We start from the raw sequence: 18292 nt of genomic DNA, 5'->3' as shown, positions 1-18292 counted from the left end.
AGCAGGAATCTGGGTAATGTTTACTCACAAAATTCTCAGGATGGCAGGCATTACAGATGACCAGGGAGGACTGTGACCTCACCGAACCACTCTGTCCTTTGCATTTTCTGTGGCAAGAAGGAACCCACCTAACAGAGATTGGGAGGCCTCCGCCTTTGCCAGGACTGACGCCATGACCAAGGGCAAGCTAACGTCCAGCCCTCAAGAAAGAACAATTAGGTCATTCCCAAAGGTCTGATTTGACTTCGGTTGTCAGGGCTAATTAATTTTTGGTCTATAGGAAAATATTTGTGCTTGATTAATGTCAATGATGACCGTAATTTAAAAAAAAATTGCTTTTGACTTGGAATAAGGATCTTTGAATTCCACACAGTTTGCATTTCACAGCAGAAATTCCTCCTCACCTTCACAACTACTCACTGCCCACCTTACTTCCCAGGCACCATCAACATTCTTATAAACCGAAGCCAGTATTTAACCCATGGAATTTATTTTGAGTTAAAAAATGACTGTCTGTCACACCACAGATGTGACCATCTCTCTCCCCTTCCCCAAGTAATAAAGGATGGCTCCTTCATAGACACAAAGAGTGATATATCTACATTTTAAAAGCTCTAATTTGAGTATGCTCTAGTCTTCTAGCAGTTATCTTGGTCACATCCACCCTCCTCAAAGTCTGGCATTTTTCTTCTCTACTTTCAGTCTTCACATCTTCCAAATGCTTTAAATTAAGCTATGGGACACCTGAATAAAACTACATTTTAGAAGAATCCACTCAACCCTGAGCTTGAGGTACTCTATTCTTGCAGTTTTTAGCTCAGGTTTCCATCTCTTTCCCAGCCTCCAGCTCTATCACAAAACCTTGTTTTTGAGGAAATAACTATCAGTCCTTATTTATGCTATTGCACACAGTGGTAACCCAACAAAACCACTCAAGGGCTTCTGGTCAAGGTGGCGGAGTAGGTAAACACCATGTTCACCTCTTTCCACGACCACCTCAAAATTATAACTAAATTACATAATCATCATTGAGGACCGCCTGAAGTCCAGCCAAACGAAAGCCTTGTAACTAAAGTTATACAAAAGAGCCACGTTGAGATTGGTAGGAGGGGTGGAGAGGCAAAATGGGCTGGTCCCACACCTACTTGTGGCAGTTAAAAATTGGGAGAAATATCTCCAATATTGGCGGAGGTACTCCCAAGTATTGAGGGGTCCCAGCCTCATACCACGCTGCTCAGCCCAGGGTTCCAGGGACAGGGAGAGAAGTCCAATAACTTCTGGCTGTGAAACAGTAGAGATAGTCACTGAGTGAGAAAAAGAGTGGCTGAAGTCCCACTTGATTCTCCTAAAAAGCTCAGGCACAGACTCACTCACTGAGGGACTCACTTGCTCTGAGCTCCAGCTCTGGGTCAGCAGCATGAAAGGCACCAGGGACATACAGAGAGGATCTAGATTGTCTGGCTTCAGGGCAAGGGCTGGAGGGGCAGCTTTCTCATAGACAGAAGTGCTAGCAGAAGCCATTGTTCCTTTGTTGAGCCCTCCCCTCTACCGGCCTGCATGTACAGGTGGGAGCCATAGCTGAGTCTCCTTCAATCTAGCTAACACCATTTGCTCCACCCTGATGAATCCCAGCGACCCCACCCCACTCAACTTGCAGGCCCATCCAAGTCACTTGCACTGGCTTTTCCATGCATCCCATCTTGGCTCATGCTGCAAACTTTCCTAAAATCTCGCACAGGTTCACAAACCTGCCAAAAGCAGCATCTGGCCTCGGTGTGCCTTGTACCTCTTGCTAAGCAGCCCCAAGCCTGGCACTAGCAGCAGCCAGCCTCAGGTCACAGCTTAGCCTCTCCTAGATACCTGCAGACCTAGACAAGTAGCAACTATTTGAAGATCACTTTGTAGTTCATACCAAGTGGCCCTGGGCAGGCTATAAGCAGCAGCTGAACTTGCCCTGCACTAGAGCCCCTCCCAAGAAGGCCCAGAGCCAACATACCCGGTGTCCAGGTTCAGATCACACCAGAGCACCATCCAACCACCTCTACACACGACATACCCAATGGGCAGACTTGGCAGGCACCAGAGCTCCACTAGAGCTCATCCTGCTCCACTGGGTCAGCCCCTGCACAATAGCTCCTCCTCTGTGGTCATGGCCAGTCCTCCAAACGAATCACCCTGAGGGTCAATCCCTCCCACCACCATGCCAACAGCAACTAAGGCTCAACTACAACAGGAAGGCACAAACAACCCACACAAGGAACACACCAAGAGCACCCAGCTCAGGTGACCAGGAAGACTGCAACACTGGGCCCCAGGATACCTACTATATAAGGACACCCTACCAAGACAGGAGACATAGCAGCTCTACCTAATACACAGAAACACACACAGGGAGCAGCCAAAACGAGGAGACAGAGAAACGTGTCCCAAATGAAAGAAAAGAACAGAACTCCAGAGGAAAAAACTAAACAAAATGAAGACAGGCAATCTACCAGATGCAGTATTAGAAACACTGGTTATAAGGATGCTCAATGAACTTGAGAGAAGAGTAGATGAACTTAGAACTTTTATAATATGATAAAAAACATAAAAATGGAGATACAAAATATAAAAAAGAACCAGTCAGAAATAAAGAATAGCTGAAACAACGATATATTAGAAGGAATCAACAGCAGCTTAGATGAAGCAGAGGGTCAATTCAGCAATTTAGTAGATAAGGTAGCAGAAAACACCCATCAGAACAGCAAGAAAAAATAATCTTAAAAAAAAATAAGGATAGCTTAAGAGCCTTTGGAAAATCATCAAGCGTAACAACATTCACATCATAGGGGTACCAGAAGAAGAATAAAGAGAGCAAGGGATTGAAAACCTATTTAAAGAAATAATGACAGAAAACTTCCCTAACCTGGAAAAGGAAATAGACATACAAGACCAGGAAGCGCAGAGAGTCCCAAACAAGATGAACCCAAAGAGGCCCACACCAAGACCCATCATAATTAAAATGCCAAAGCTTAAAGACAAAGAAAAAAATCTTAAAAGCAGCAAGAGAAAAGCACCTAGTTATCTACAAGGGAGCTCCCATAAGACTGTCAGCTGATTTCTCAACAGAAACTTTGCAGGCCAGAAGGGGCTGGCATGAAATATTCAAAGGGATAAAGAGCAAGGACCTACAACCAAGATTACTCTACCCAGCACAGCTATCATTTAGAGTTGAAGGACAAATAAAGAGCTTCCCAGATAAGAAAAAGCTAATGGAGTTCATTCATCAACACCAAACCAGTATTATAAGAAATGTTAAAAGGGACTTTTAGAAGGAGGAGGAGGAGGAAGAGGAGGGAGGGAGAGGGGAGGAGGAGGAGAAGAATAAAAAATATGAATAATAAAATGGCAATTACTACATATCTATCAATGATTACTTTAAATGTAATCATTTAATTAAATGCTCCAATCAAGAGACAGAGGAGTGGCTGGATGGATAAGAAAACAAGATGTTTATATATGCTGCCTACAAAAGACTCACTTCAGATTGGATGACACACACAGACTGAAAGTAAAGGGATGAAAAAAGATATTTCATGAAAATGAAAATGAAGAATAAAGAAGCTGGGGTAGTAATATTTATACCAGATAAAATAGACTTTAAAACAAAGGCTATAACAAGAGACAAGGACCTAGTAATTCCACTTCTGGGTATTTATCCGAAGAGACTCAAAACACTACTTTGAAGGGACATGTGAATCCATATGTTCCTTATAGCATTATTTACAATAGTCAAGACATGGAAGCAACGTAAGTGTCCATCAATAGATAAATGGATAAAGAAGAGGTGGTGTGTGTGTGTCACACACACACACATACACACACACACATATAATAGACTATTACTCAACCATAAAAAAGAATGAAATCTTGCCATCTGCAACAACATGAATTGACCTAGAGGGTGTTACGCTAAGTGAAATAAGTGAGACAGAGATAGACAAATACCATATGATCATGCTTACATGTGGAATCTAAAGAACAATTTAAACAAACAAACACAACAGAAACAAACTCATAGATACAGAGAACATTTGATGGTTGCCAGATGGGAGTGGGGGTTGGAGAGGATGGATGAAAAAGGAGAGATTAAGAAGTACAAATTGCTAGTTACAAAATAGTCATGGGGATGTAAAGTAGAGCATAAGGAATATAGTCAATTATAATAACTATGTATGGTGTCAGATGGGGTACTAGATTTATCAGGATGATCACCTCAGCAGTTATATAAATGTCTAATCACTATATTGTACACCTGAAACTAATATAACATTGTATGCACACTGTAACTTAAAAATGAAGAAAAAAATTTTTAAAACAAAACCACTCAAAATTATCTGTTGCCCCCACAAAGAGGCACTAGTATTTAAATCATAGTAAAATTATAAAAGTCCTTTGTATCCCTTGTCTCTTCCTATCATCTTTTCTTACTTCTTAAATATAATATCTTACACATGGCCGATAAGTGAGGCTTTGGCAATTTTGTCCCCATGGAAAATGAGAAAAAGAAAAAGCTGATGGCCCCTGAATCCCTTAACACAAAATCAAAAATAGTACATTTGTTATTTATCCTGGCATGTGTCATGTAAGTAGGTTAAGTTTTTCAACAATAATGTAGCAATGTGACACTAAATTAAAAGACATCCATCAACATATTCAAGAATAGTACTGCTCTACAACTATGTTATAATTCTATAGAAATTTCCTTTCAAGGAGCATAAAGTACATTAATTGTCATATTAATGAGCATTCAAGGCATATAGTATCATTTAAAGTACATAGTAATTTCTTGCAAGACTAGCCTTGGTCCACTTTAATGCAGCCATCTACTGGACTTTCTTTTAATGATATATTCCATTAAAGGGATGAATAATTATAAATAGATTACCTAGAACACTTTTTCCTCCTGTTGTTGACTATTATTTTTTTCAATGAATTTCATAATTTAGATCAGTAGTTCGCCACTGGGCAGGGTAGAGTCGGGCAAGAAAGGGCAAGGATTTTGCCCCTCAAGGGACATTTGGCACGTCTGGCAACATTTTGGATTGTCACACGGGGGGAGGGTGGAGAGGTGGTGAACCACTACTGGCATCTAGTGGGTAGAGGCTAAGTGTGCTGCCAAACATCCTACAATGTACAGGACAGTCCCCCATGACAAAGAATTATCCAATCCAAAATGTCAATAGTGCCAAAATTGAGAAACCTAAGTTATATGATTCTTTTAATTATTCATCCAACGAACATAATTGTGGGGATATCTGTTCTGTGCCAGGCATTGTGGTGGAGGTCTGGAGCCCTCCCCACTGTCCAGGAGCCCACAGTTACATAATGCTTCTCTTTAGGGCCCACAGAGCTTTTCGACACATACTCCTGGATTCCACCCATGTCAAGGAGAATCAGAACATATAACCAAGGGAAGCAACTTCCTTCATTAGGTGGAGAGAGGAGGCCTAAGGGCACGAAGAATGCTTTCCCCTAAAGGGAAGGTGAAACAGGGGGCCGTATGCGGATGGCCAAATTGAACTCCCAGAAAATGCTAAAACTAAAAGTTTGGGTCATCATTTAACAGACCATCCATAAGGCCATCAAGCGCCTCGAATTTTTTCCCCTCGACTATGAATTCTCTGCTCACAGGAGGAGTTCAAAAAACATTCCTGAGTCTCAAATCCACTCTTTAATAATGTTCCATTAAGGTTAAAAATCACTCCTGACAAGGCGGCAGAGACCCACGCGCTTTTCATCTGCACCCCAGGAATAGCGCGGAGCTGGGAAGCAGAACAGGGTCAGATGTAGATTCCAACCTCCTGGCTTCACTTGGAATGAGATCAGAAGGGGAGAATGTGTCTTTGATCTAGGCTCTCTTGTGATTAAAATTCACCTTAAGGTTTTCTTCCAAATACTGTCCAGGTAAACAATCCATCTTCACACACTGTTGAGACTGCAAACTCCCACCACACCCCAAAAGGGGAACGGCCTGGTGACAGGAACCCAGCACTCATTACAGCACAAGGGTATCCTCAAGCCCATCTTTAATGAGGTCTGTGGCTCATGTGTGATCCAGACACATAGTACGAGATGAGGACCCAGTTAAAGTTGGGAGGTAGAGTGAAAGAAAAGACTCTTAACTAGCAAAGTATGTAAATACCACCAAAGCTATTAACACATAGCGGCTAATATAAACTACTTTCCAAAATTAGCTGAAAAAATCTGTGCAAAGTCCGACATTCCAGTGTTGCTAAGAGGGGGGGCAGGGAGCAGCGCTGAGTGAGAAGGGTGTTGTAGTTGTTGCCATAGAAATGGGTCCAGAGAGCTCTGAGATGGAGTTAGTTACTGGAGTTTACAATATCATCAGCTAGAGTGGAGGCTGGAAGCCTAGAAGTGGGACCACAATGTGGCTCAGAGACCCTGGGAGCAGAAAGATGCTAGATGAACGAGAGTGTACAGTAAGGGGAGAGAGCAAGACCAAGGTGCACTCCCCAGGGCTTTCCTTTGTTTGGGACTACATGTGGCCTCCACTCCGTGCAATCTATGACTATCCAAGGGAAAAAGCCTGCGGTAAAGTCTTTCTCCCAGTATCGGCCATAGTTTCTCAACAGTCTCTGAACTTTAGACTTGGCAGGGCAACTTCCATGGACTATGTATGTTTTAGCCTTCGTCTCCCACATCCAGAGGTAGATCTCCACCCAAGACGGGCAGAGAGCAAGGAAAACCAAGACAAATGCCAAACAACTGAAAGGGGCAGGGAAAGGAGGCAAATGGAAAACTTCACATTTCAATCATGATTAAGGCTGGACTGGGTCTCATGATAACATAAAATATGCAAACCTCGGAAGCACTGCTGTATATCTCCTTGGTAGCTTAGAGACTGATCAAATACCATCTGTTGTGGCAGTTGTCATGGCAGCATTTTTCTCTGAATACCAGTGCAGCTGAGTGCACACAGCACATGAAAATGATGGATGCAAATGAAGATCATCTCTATGGGTGCTACTGCAGCCTAGAGGAAGATGGGGCTCCAGGCACGCTGAGTAAATGGGGAGCTAGTTTTTAGGAGCTAAAAGTTTCTCAGCAGGCCCCTTGGAGGTATCTCTCCTGAGAAAAGGAAACTGGAAGGGGAGGCAAACAGCTGCTGCGTTAAAGTTAGGCATGGTCACAACCATTTTTAAAAGAAAATCGTGAAATGCTTAAAGCCTAGGCAATAGGTGGCCCAGACAAGGATGAGTACTTGCAAGTTCTGCAGACTTGGAAAGCACAATGTAGCCTCTTCATGAGCCTCATAGATCAGCTCAAACAACTTCCTTCTAGAAGTGTATGTGGTACTCACACCTGATATTGCTACTTGCAAACAAAAATAATCATCATTCATCCGTTAATTATCCATTTCTTCATCCATATTTCCTGAGCACCTACTGGGTGCAGGCAATGTGCTGGTACTTGGTATACTGTGGTAAATAAAACAGACATAATCCCTGACTTTGCAGAACCTATGGTCGGTCTAAGGTCGGGGAACTGGCAATAAACAGTGCACAAATCATATCTGTCATGTACCAGAAGATTTGATCTAGCCTGGGGGGAGGGGCAGGTCAGGTAAGAATTTCTTAAGGAAGAGAGAACATGTAGGTCCACAGAGACAGGACTTTTCGTCTGCTCTGTTCACTGATGTAGCCCTAAGCACCTAGAATAGCATGGAACACATCTTGTAGGTACTCAAGAATATTTGACTGAAGGGAAATCTGAGCTGAGACTTAAGAGTTAGCTGGGCACTGAAAATGGGAAGAAGAGAAGGAAATGCGCATCATAGGGAACCTCAGGCTTGAAAGCTTCCACAGAGGATACAGCCAGCGCACCACATTCTGGGAAACAAAAGAAAGTCAAAATGACTGGACGCCAGGGGGCAAAGGAGAAGAGCATAGAGAAGACACTGAGCAAGAGCAGAAGGCCAGCCCCATGGGACCACATTCAGGAGATGACGTGGGGAAGGCGAGAGGGCAGGGGTCCTTCCAGTTCTTAGGGAAGCCTTGTCACTGCCCCATTACCATGGAAATAGCAGAGAGGCCAAGCCTTTCCTGTCTGAAAGCTTGAGGATGTCAGGGAGAGCTCAAGCAATGTCTCCGAGGTGGAGCTGCAGAGACATCCGGCTGGGCACGGAGACAGAGAGGTAGGGGAAGGGACTGTCAGCATCTGCAGTCACGGGTACTAGGAAGGTCTGTTTCATATCGAACCCTTCTGACACTCCTTCCTCTGGCTCTTTCCAAAAATAAATATAGAAAAGAAAAAAAAAAAAAAAAGAAATCCAACCACGAAACCAAACCCAAAAGTAAAATGCGCTTTGGGGAAATGGCCTCCTAGACGTCTGTCTCACCAGTGTTGCTGCCTCTTTCCTCTGCATTCCTAGGGGCCACCACCTGATGCATGATTTGCCCAGCTTCATTTTTTTTTTTTTGTTTGCACACCTACATCAGTGTTGGGGCCAGCAACATCATAGAATCACATGGCTCACAGGCTGCAGTAGTCCTGGAGCTGCAGGAGGAGTCCGGACACTATAGTTATAATCTTAGAAGGGGGCCGCAGAATGAGGGCAATGGATGGTGGCGTTTCAAATCCTCTAGATGGGGAAATATTCGGTAGCATCTCCTCTTGTAAGCTGCATGGGCTGCTGGTTGCTTGGCTGATGCTTAAAGCCATCTTTGTCTAGCAGTACAAGGGGTTCCATACCTTCTGTCCCAGCGTGGGCCATTTAAGCATCAAAGCTTCCAATAAGTCAGCTCTAGCTATCTTGGTGGCTTTGAAGCAGAAAGCTTAAGAATATGGGACTCGGGGGCTGGATGGGGCTTGAGTCCCTCTGTCAGTTTGTTTCTTTTGCTGCTTTAATGCTTTGCACAGCTCCTTCCTTCAATTTGGCAATGTTACCCACCTTATCTTTTATAGCATTTATAACTTCAGCTTTCCAAGATGTCAAGAATTCCTTTTAAAAAAAAACTTTGTAGGAGTTTCTCTGCTGTTACAGCAAATGGGTAAGTCCATATGGACACAAAAAATTCTCTCGAGAGGAGAAAAAAATTCAAAACAAGAATCTCAAATTCCTCCAGTGACTCTCTTTTTTTCTGCTTTCCTTCCAACTGCCTAGTATATTCTGACTTCTCAGTTTTTCCCTTGAAACAAAGAAAGAAATCTGGGAAGGGAGTTATAGTTTAAGTTTTAAAAATCAGTCCTTATTCTGAAGGCTCCCATAACAAACACTTCCAGCTGAGCTCTGCAGAGCACCCCCTTTCAGAGATGGCAGTCACTATGAGGGGAAAAACTCTCTTGGGGACCAGCAAAAAGGCCCAAAGATGCTTTGTGTGTGTTCATTCAGTAAAGCATTCCGAGTATCATTTCTCCTGCTATGATCCTAGAGTAACGATCCCTAACTTCCTAGTGCTCCCGAAAGGGACTGATCCAGGTCAAGGCCTCGAAGTCAGGAGCTGACCGCAAATGCCAAAGGAGAGTGGATAAGGAGTGAGATTTAGAGGACATAACACAGGCCTGGGGTCAGACAAATCTGGGTTCAAATCCTGCCTCTGCCATTTACTAAATTGTGATTGGCAAGTTACCTCAGTGGCCTGATCTGTAAAATGAGCATCGTAACACCTAAAACGCAGGGTGGTAGTTGTCACTATATGAGAGGATATGTGTGTGGTACTACGTAAGGATCCAATAACTGGCAGTTTTTGTTACTTTGTAGTTATTTTTGATGTCCCTGGGCAATAGTTTCAAGGCCGTGACATGTCCAAAGCTGTCTCTGGGGTTGGCTCCTGGCAAAATAAAGAATTAGAACTTATTTGGCTGCCTTCCATTTCCTCCTCCTGGCTTTCCTCTTAAGCCCAGCTATCCAGGACGCTGGGCCTTCTCCATCACCTGATGTCATGCCTGCCTCTCACCAACCTCTCTCTTGAAAAGACACTGATTAACCAATTCAGACCAAGGCAGAAGCGATCGCTACTGGATTCTAGCGTTACTTCTTCTCAGTGGTACTTGTATGCATCACAATTATTAGGTGACATCTGTTGAAAGAATATGGACTTTGCACTCTACACTGGATTCTCATTCCCTTACAAATTACCCATGAGACCCTCATAAAATTATTAATTGCTTTGAGCCTCAAATTTGTCATCTATAACATGGAACAACTGATAACCATCCTCTAGCCTTACTGAGAAGTAGATGGTTTGACATACGTCAAGAGTCTGGAAATTTACATAGTCAGAGCTTTAAAAAAAAAAGGCTCTTTCCTCACCCGATTCCATAATGGAATATTAGTTATCACTGGCCTCTCCTGAAAGTGAAAGATCATTTTGGAGCTGTGACACTCTGAGTCTTACTAAATTATATGACACTAGTATAGCCTCTCTAGGAATGGGTTCCTTGTAGCTAGAATTCATTTTGACCCTGTCATAATCAATACTTTTTGTTCAAAAAGCTTTCTGGTCAGAGTCTCCTCTACTAAGTTACATGAGAATCCCTAAAACCTTAGACAAATAGCTTTGTTAAGAAGAATCAAATATATGTATAAATTTTGCAGAAAACTTTGGCTTTACCTACATATGAGGATACAAACTCAGATTCCAACTTTCACAAGAAAACCCTCACTTCTGGACACATGGCTGCCTTTTGAATCAATGGGAGAAGAGAGCCACTTGGAGAATTTTACCCAGGAACTAACTAAGACCTAGTAGTATCATTCATTCCTTGAAAAATAATGACTGAGTTTGTAGTCTCTCACAGGCCCAGCTCTAAGGACAGGGGAAGCAGTATGGTCCTTCCCTCACAGAGCAGATGGCCTCCTGGGCAAGGGCACACTATAAGCAAACATCACCCCACTAAACAGCTCACCAACACGATAAGAGCTAACTTATACCCATCACCTCACCTACTTAAAAGCCTAAGCTCTTTTTGGAAAGTCTGGGTTCTTTTTGAATCTTTGCCATATGTACATGCTGAAACTCATAAGCCACCTCGAAGTCTTCAAAAGATATAAATGCAAAATTAAACAACAGAACATTGATATGCCCCTAGAGTGCGGCGAAGCCTCAATTCTTGAAATACCACTTGAATATATCATTTCGCCCACAAAACACATATAAAGGAAAAGTGTAATCAAGTAATTGTAGTGAAGGCCAAGAGCTTGACTTGCTCACCAGTATGGAAACTATTTCCCTCACACTAGCCTGTGCAATTAGGTTTTGTGGCTCTGTCAATTTGCTAATGTCTGTAGCTTATGGTTCTTCTGGGTTGCTCATGAGCAGTCAATCCATGGATTTCAATCCTGTAATTTCAAGGATAGCCAGTACAGAAGTACAAGACCGTCCTGGCAGCATTAATCACCAGGGAAGTAAAGCCAAACAGATAAGCTTGAATGTTTCAATATTCAAAGTCTTGCAAGACTTTGCTCTCACAATGTGGTGATGGCTGGAGTGAAGGTGACTGCTGTTATCCTCTGCCTGTATATATCACTTTATAGTGTAATTCAAAAATTACCCTTGTCTTTCCACTCCAATTCCAGATGTGCCTAGCAAAAAGGAGACACAATACTAGGACCTTTCACATATATTCTCTATCTTTTTTTTTACTTTAAAAGGTCTTTGTACTATGGCTAAAGTGCTGAGCCTGAATTCTAGACCACTGGTGATCATTAATACATAATGAGAAATTTGGCAAGTAGTACACAAATAATTTACACGAAGAAACTAGATTTGGTCAATAGTTTCAAATTCTAAAATCTGTGATCAAGGATAAGAGCCATATTCTAACCAGTCAGAAATTATACAAGATTGAAATGGTTTAAAACATTATCAATATTCAGATAATCCTCGACTCTGCTTATTGCCATAGCCAGAATGTCAGAGGTATGGTCAAAGCCCACCGGAAAATAAGAACAAACTAGACAAGGAAGGTCTCTATTACAGGAAAGATATTCTTGAGTTTTTCGAGGCTACAAGATATCTAATGCACCTGTGAAGAAATAGAGACAATTTTTAACTTGTCATATAATGCTAATCTCTGTTGCTATTTCTATCCTGGTCAAGTATTCAGTTGAACCAGATAAAACTGTACTTTTTTGTGAGTAAAAGTGGTTAAATATTGGTCATTTCAGTATGGCTGTACCTATACAGCAATGTATTAGGAAACAATCCTCCCCTTAAGGCTAAAATCAAACTGCTGGGTGTTCGTAAAAATAGAGCATTTTTACAGTCATTTATAAACAAAGCATCAGTAAATTCTAAAACTCCAAATAAAATCTCTGTAGTCTCTCTCAAAGGAGTCTCACAAGACAGACGATACATAGAGGAAAAAATCAAGTCAAAAGAAACACCCCATCTGCAGGTCAACCCTTAAAGGTCCTTTGCTCTAGTTAGGGTTTCATGATCCCCTTAAAGAAACAGAAGAGGGTCTGGAGAAGCCTTTAATTCCAAGTTGATTCATCTCAAAACCTCCCACGAAAGGTAAGTAAGCACTAATCAGCCAGGTCTCATGCCCTCCTCTTGCCTTCCAGTTCCTTCAGAGGAAAGTGTGAACAAGACGAGATTTTGGTCTAGTTCTGCCACCCCATCCAACTCTACATGACTGCTACCACATTCATGCAATATAGGAATGCCTCTTGCCCATCAAATCTGTTCCACAGGAAAAGCCAGCTCGTCAAAGTGTTGTCATCTGCACTGTGATTTAAGCCATTACAAGAGGAAATTAAAGATTTACTTAATGGAAAATGGGAGAGAGGAAAGTTAAGGATTTCACAGGACCAGAGAAGTCTGGGGAACCGTGGATTTCTCAGGGCTTCCTGGCTATCTTTGGGTAAGGCGCTTAACTTCCCTGAGCCTCAGTTTTCCTTTCAGTAAAATGGAGACAATGATCCCTTTCTTGAAAGCCTTTCTTGAGAGGCCTCAAAAGAAACTAGTATTTATACTCTTAAAAAATATGAAGCATTGTGGTACTTTCCATATGCTATTATTTCAGTTCATTTTTACCACTCAATAAGGTAGTGTCACTTTCCAAATGGGGAAATGGACACACAGAGTGTTTAAGTGTCTTCCTAAAACTACAGTTGTTAAACGGCAGAGTTGGAATTTGAACACTTAATGGAAAGTGCTTTAAAGCTAGAAAGCCCTCCAGAAACATGGAGCATTAACAACCAACCAAACGGCAAGAGCTTCACTATTACTCTTGACTACTCTAGTCACTTTCCCTGCTCTTGGCCTTCGGCAGTGTGACAAGGCAAACAATCAGTCCATCCAAACCAAATCCAATCTTTACATCAAAGGGCAAAGGACACTTCACAGAGGAAGGAGTGACTTTTCCCACAACCTTTCAGACATGTTTTGTGGAAAACATCTTATATTCTTTTAGTGTTTTAAATCTTCAGGTGCAGGATTTAAAGCAATATAAACACTGATAGGCATTATTTCAAAGTCAAAATGCTCCCAAAACAGGGCTCTTTCAGACCACCATGACAGTGCTTAGGATTCCTGAGGAAGTTCACGATACTTATAAGAATAATTTGGAGCTGAAGAACTTCAGATGTGTGCAGGGGGTAGGCAGGTAACAAATGAGTAAAATGGGCTGGATTTAAGAAAATACGGAATGGTGGGGAGTGTGACAAACGCAGCCCACACCTACCTACCTAAAGGGGCAGCTCCAAGCCAATTTTCGCCAACATTTTTTTGCCTGGGGAGTGACACCCAGTATTGCCAGATTATCAGATTTTTTCTTTAAAAAGCTGGAAGATCACATTTTATAAGGTATATTGATTTTCGTCTAAGTACTGGCATCTATTCAGAGTTTGATTTTGTTTTAAAAAGTCTTCTGTGACCTGAACACAGCTTATTGGCCACAGTTACCTATCCTTTGCTTAAGTGAAGACACTGGCATTCATCTACTAACCAGTTTCCAATACGCAGACGCCACAGGCTAACTGTGCCTTAACAAAGTGCAAACGGGAATTCCTTGCTAAGTTCTGTTTCATGGAAAAATCAAAAACAAAAATAACACTCATACAAAAGATACCCCTTTGGCGCTAGGCTGAAACATAAGGCATATGCAGGGAGGTGGATCCCAGCATGAAACCCAGATGGCCTGTATATTAAGATACAGTCTACATGGATATAAATCACCATCCAATTTCTCTCTCAGCTCAAGAAGATTTGTAGTTATTCTACCCCCCACCCATCTTCACATTTGCTAACCCCAATAAGGTTCTCACCTTATCGAGAGCCATGTTGCCACTCATAACACCTCAGTCTCAAGGTAGGTGTGATGGGAATTTCTTCACCAAATATTCACCAAACATCTGCCAGGTGCCAGGCGGTATGGGCAGATGGACACATGCGACCCCACCCTCAAGGAAGTTAATGTCTAGTGGGATACAGTTAAGTACAATGTGCTAAAAGATTATCACTTCAGTTTTTCAATGGAGGAAATCAAGGGTTACAGAGGTTAAGTGGGCTGGAAGGGGTAGAGAAGGCACATGTAAACTTTGAGACCATGGCACGTGTACAATTCAGATCTTATGAACTTAGAACTTAACTATAGTTCTCAGATAAGAGAATGTCTAAAGCATCTCAAACCTTTCCAAAAGAGCAAATTGATGGGCCCATTCAAAATAGTTAAATTTAAATAAACCCTCTGAGATATTGCTAAGTAAAAGAAAAAATTTAAACAACTTTGTAACCTAATACATGTTTAAATGCATGTTAGCACAGGCATATCCCAAAAGAGGCTTTTTTTACTTGGCTCTAAGACAACATTGGCAAAGTGCGGTCACCACACCAGCAGCATCGGCATCTCCCAAGAGCTTGTTAAAAATGCAAACTCTCCGCCTTCTCCCCAGACTTACTGAGACAGAAGCTTTGCAGGCGGGGCCCAGCACTCTGTTTAAACAAGCTCTCTGGGTGGTACCCGTGCACGCTAAAACTGGAGAAGCACTGCTGGAAGCTTGGCCAAACCAAATATCACTTTCCTTGTTAATGAGATAATCTGTTATTTTGGTGTCTTTTCTGCACACTTTTGTGACTACGTTGAAATATAAAATTATTAGAGAAGAGACCGGATTTGAGAGCATTTCTTGGCTTAGGACGACTCAAGTCTCTTTAGAGCATTTAAAAGTACATTGTGCATTCAACATTACAATTTGATAGGTAACATCACATCGATTCTCGCTCTCTAGAAAGCCCCTGGACAATTAGGCCATTAAGTGTTTAGCTCATTCATCTAAAAAACGTTAGCTGAGCACTTCCAATGTACCTAGCACCATGCCAGGTCTGGGAATATGGAAATTTCTATTGCACTAAGAGATGAGAAACACACTATATGTATTACAAAGCTTCGATGATATTAAATAGCATATAAAATGATAAATCTCATAAAAATTTGCTTAAATGTCAGATTAATTGTAAGACAAACACACATTTTTAGGGAACACAGCACCTACTTGTGAGTGAGATCAGGAATATCTGTATTCACTTTAATTACCAGATGAAATGGCACTTGCCACTCACATGATAGCTCAGTATCTGAGGTGGCTCACAATAAAGGTACAGTGCTGGAAACCAAATGTGGGCCTCTGTCCTCCCCATACTTCCCTATAATGACGTGTTTGAACGTACAGATGTGGAAAATTCTGAAGTGTTCTAACAATGGAGGTAACTTGCAGTGGGCTCAGAAACCCAAAGAGCTCACAGAAGTAGCAAGATGAGCCTCTGCTATAAACCCAAATCGCCTGCCATCTAATACAGTAAGAGTTACTTTGCTTGGATCCCAGAGCATATTAGTTTCTTTCCTACTGCTGTTGTAACAAAATACCACAAACCCAGTGGCTTAAAAATACATAAATTGATTATCTTACAGTTCTGGAGGTCAGAAGTCCAAACTCAGTTTCACTGGGCTAAAATCAAGGAGTCAGCAGGGTGTATCCATTCTGGAGGCTCTAGGAAAATCTTGTTTCCTTGTCTTTTCCAGCTTCTAGAGGCTACCTGCATCCTTGGCTGGTGTCCCCTTTCTCTACCTTCAAAATCAGATGAATAGCCTCTTCCAATCTCTCTCTCTCAGTCTTTCTCTCTCTGACTCTGCTTCCATGATTACATCTTCTCTCTCACCCTCCCGCCACCCTAGTACAAGTATCTTTGCTATCACATTGGGCCCACCCAGATAATCCAGGATAATCTTCCCATCTCAAAGTCCTTAATCACCTCAGCAAAGTCTCTGTTATCATGTAAAGTAACATTCACAGGTTCCAGTAGGGATTAGTAGGAAAACATCCTACTTACTTACTGGGGGTAAGAAGCACATAGTTTAGCCTTCCCCACTGAATGTCTACTTTCTGAGCATGAAAAAAACTTTTAACGCATAAGTCAATTGTTAGGGTATATGTGACTTGTAAGCAGGGAAGGAGATGACCATGTAATGGGCACTCACTGTAGGCCAGGACGATGCCAGGTGCTTTATATGCCATCTCTAATTCGGCTCTCCAACAACCCTAGGAATCAGCTTCCACTATAATCTCCCTTTTATAGGGAGGAAAAAGACTCAGAAATTCAGTCACTTGCCCAGCACACATGCCCAGTGTGTGAGACCCAGAGCTGCTGGATTCCAAACCATGTTTATTCTTCTCCATCCCAAATCTCCTTCCCATGATAGAATGAATCATCCCAAGGCTCAGAACATACCTATAGGAGGGGCTAGTATAACAAATGTCATTTTTGTACCTTGATGTCACAGTCAGCATTTTTTCCTTCTTTAATCAATTTCCTTATATGTTGAATAGCATTAACAATTAAGGGAATGGACTGTAGAACCAGGCTCCCAGGGTTCAAAAACCCTAGCTTGTCACATATTAGCTGTATGACCTCAGGCAAGTTACTCAACTTCTCTGCCTCATTTTCTCCTCTGTGAAATGAGAATAGTATCCACCCTTTTAGGGTTTTATGAAGATAAAATCAGTTAATGTAAATAAAATGTCTAAAACAGTGTCCAACTATAAGTGTATGGAGTGTTTGCTGTCATTGTTATAAAAAACATTGACAGAATCAGGGACAAAGGCATTAGCCCCAGGCTCTCAATGTACAGCATGAGAGTCAAGGATGAGAGGTTCTTTAACACAATTCACAGTCGGCCCCAGCAGAGCACAACAAAGACATCAGGGTCTAAGTTCTCAATACCCTTTAATGGAATGAACAAAATATACTTCTCATTCCATAGGGTTGTTATGAGAATAAAATGAATTAAAACATGTAAAGCACTTAGAACACTGCCTTATTACTATCATTTTATTATTAACAGTCCCTGGTAGTTATAAAGATACCTAAAAATGCTTACCTCAGGCAACATAAAAGAACTCGATAAACTAAAAATTAACTGCATTGTCCTATTGCATCCTCTGAATAAACTGAGGAAAAAAGGAATGAAGAGAGGGAAAGAAACCTCCAAAATAGTGCCAAATATCCATTTCTTAAATTCCATACAGAACATCCAAGTTAATACCCAGTCCTTAAATCTCTGCTCAGCTGTAGATAGTGATATGAGAATAATGACACGCTGCAGTCCTACGCCACGTGGACAAGTCCAGGCCATCTCCCTCCCTGCTCTTTCCATCTGCGCACATCTGTCCATCCATCCATCCGCCTAAAATTTATTAGACACCTACTATATGCCAGTCATGTGAGTGATAGTGCTTACTTAGGATAACCAGGTGAAGGACATGGTATCTCCTGCAAGAATATGTCAACAGACAGCCACAACAGAGTATGTTATGAGAAATGCAGGTACAGGACACCTGGGAACACCAAAGACAACAGGTACCTAATCAATTATCTCAGCTACTTAAAGTAACAATTGACTTGAATATTAAAGGTCACATTACCTAGGTAGGACAATCAGAAGATATCCTCAGCAGACTGGACAACATGCATCAAAGTATAAAGGCATAAGAGCACATGGCCTCCTTGGGGCACCCCAAGGTCCAGTATGTCTGGCTGGAGGACAGAATCTGCACAGCCAAATGGCAGGTAACCAGAAATGATGGTAACCAGATCATGAAGGCACTTCTATTGTGTGCTCAAGAGTATGGAGAGGGAAATGGGGAGCCAAAGATGGTGTTAAAACAAGAGGTATGACCAACGAGGCAGAGAGATAGACATGGAGGTTGTTATCATCTTTGAAAGAGAATTCTGGCTAAATCATCAGCAGTGACAGTGGATGTGCCACCTTGAGGAGGAAGTAGTGC

The 18292-nt window shown here is 41.9% G+C and overlaps 1 protein-coding gene across 7 annotated transcripts in view; it reads right to left on the bottom strand.

Moving 5' to 3' along the window:
- The window catches only part of NAV2 (neuron navigator 2), a 369408-nt gene that overhangs the window by 219708 nt on the left and 131408 nt on the right, over positions 1-18292 (bottom strand). The window lies entirely within an intron of this gene.

This window comes from Pteropus alecto, unplaced genomic scaffold, assembly GCF_000325575.1.
Source record: "Pteropus alecto unplaced genomic scaffold, ASM32557v1 scaffold71, whole genome shotgun sequence".
NCBI lineage: Eukaryota > Metazoa > Chordata > Mammalia > Chiroptera > Pteropodidae > Pteropus > Pteropus alecto.
Note: the sequence above shows the minus strand (reverse complement) of the source record. Positions and strands in the feature narration are given on the sequence as shown.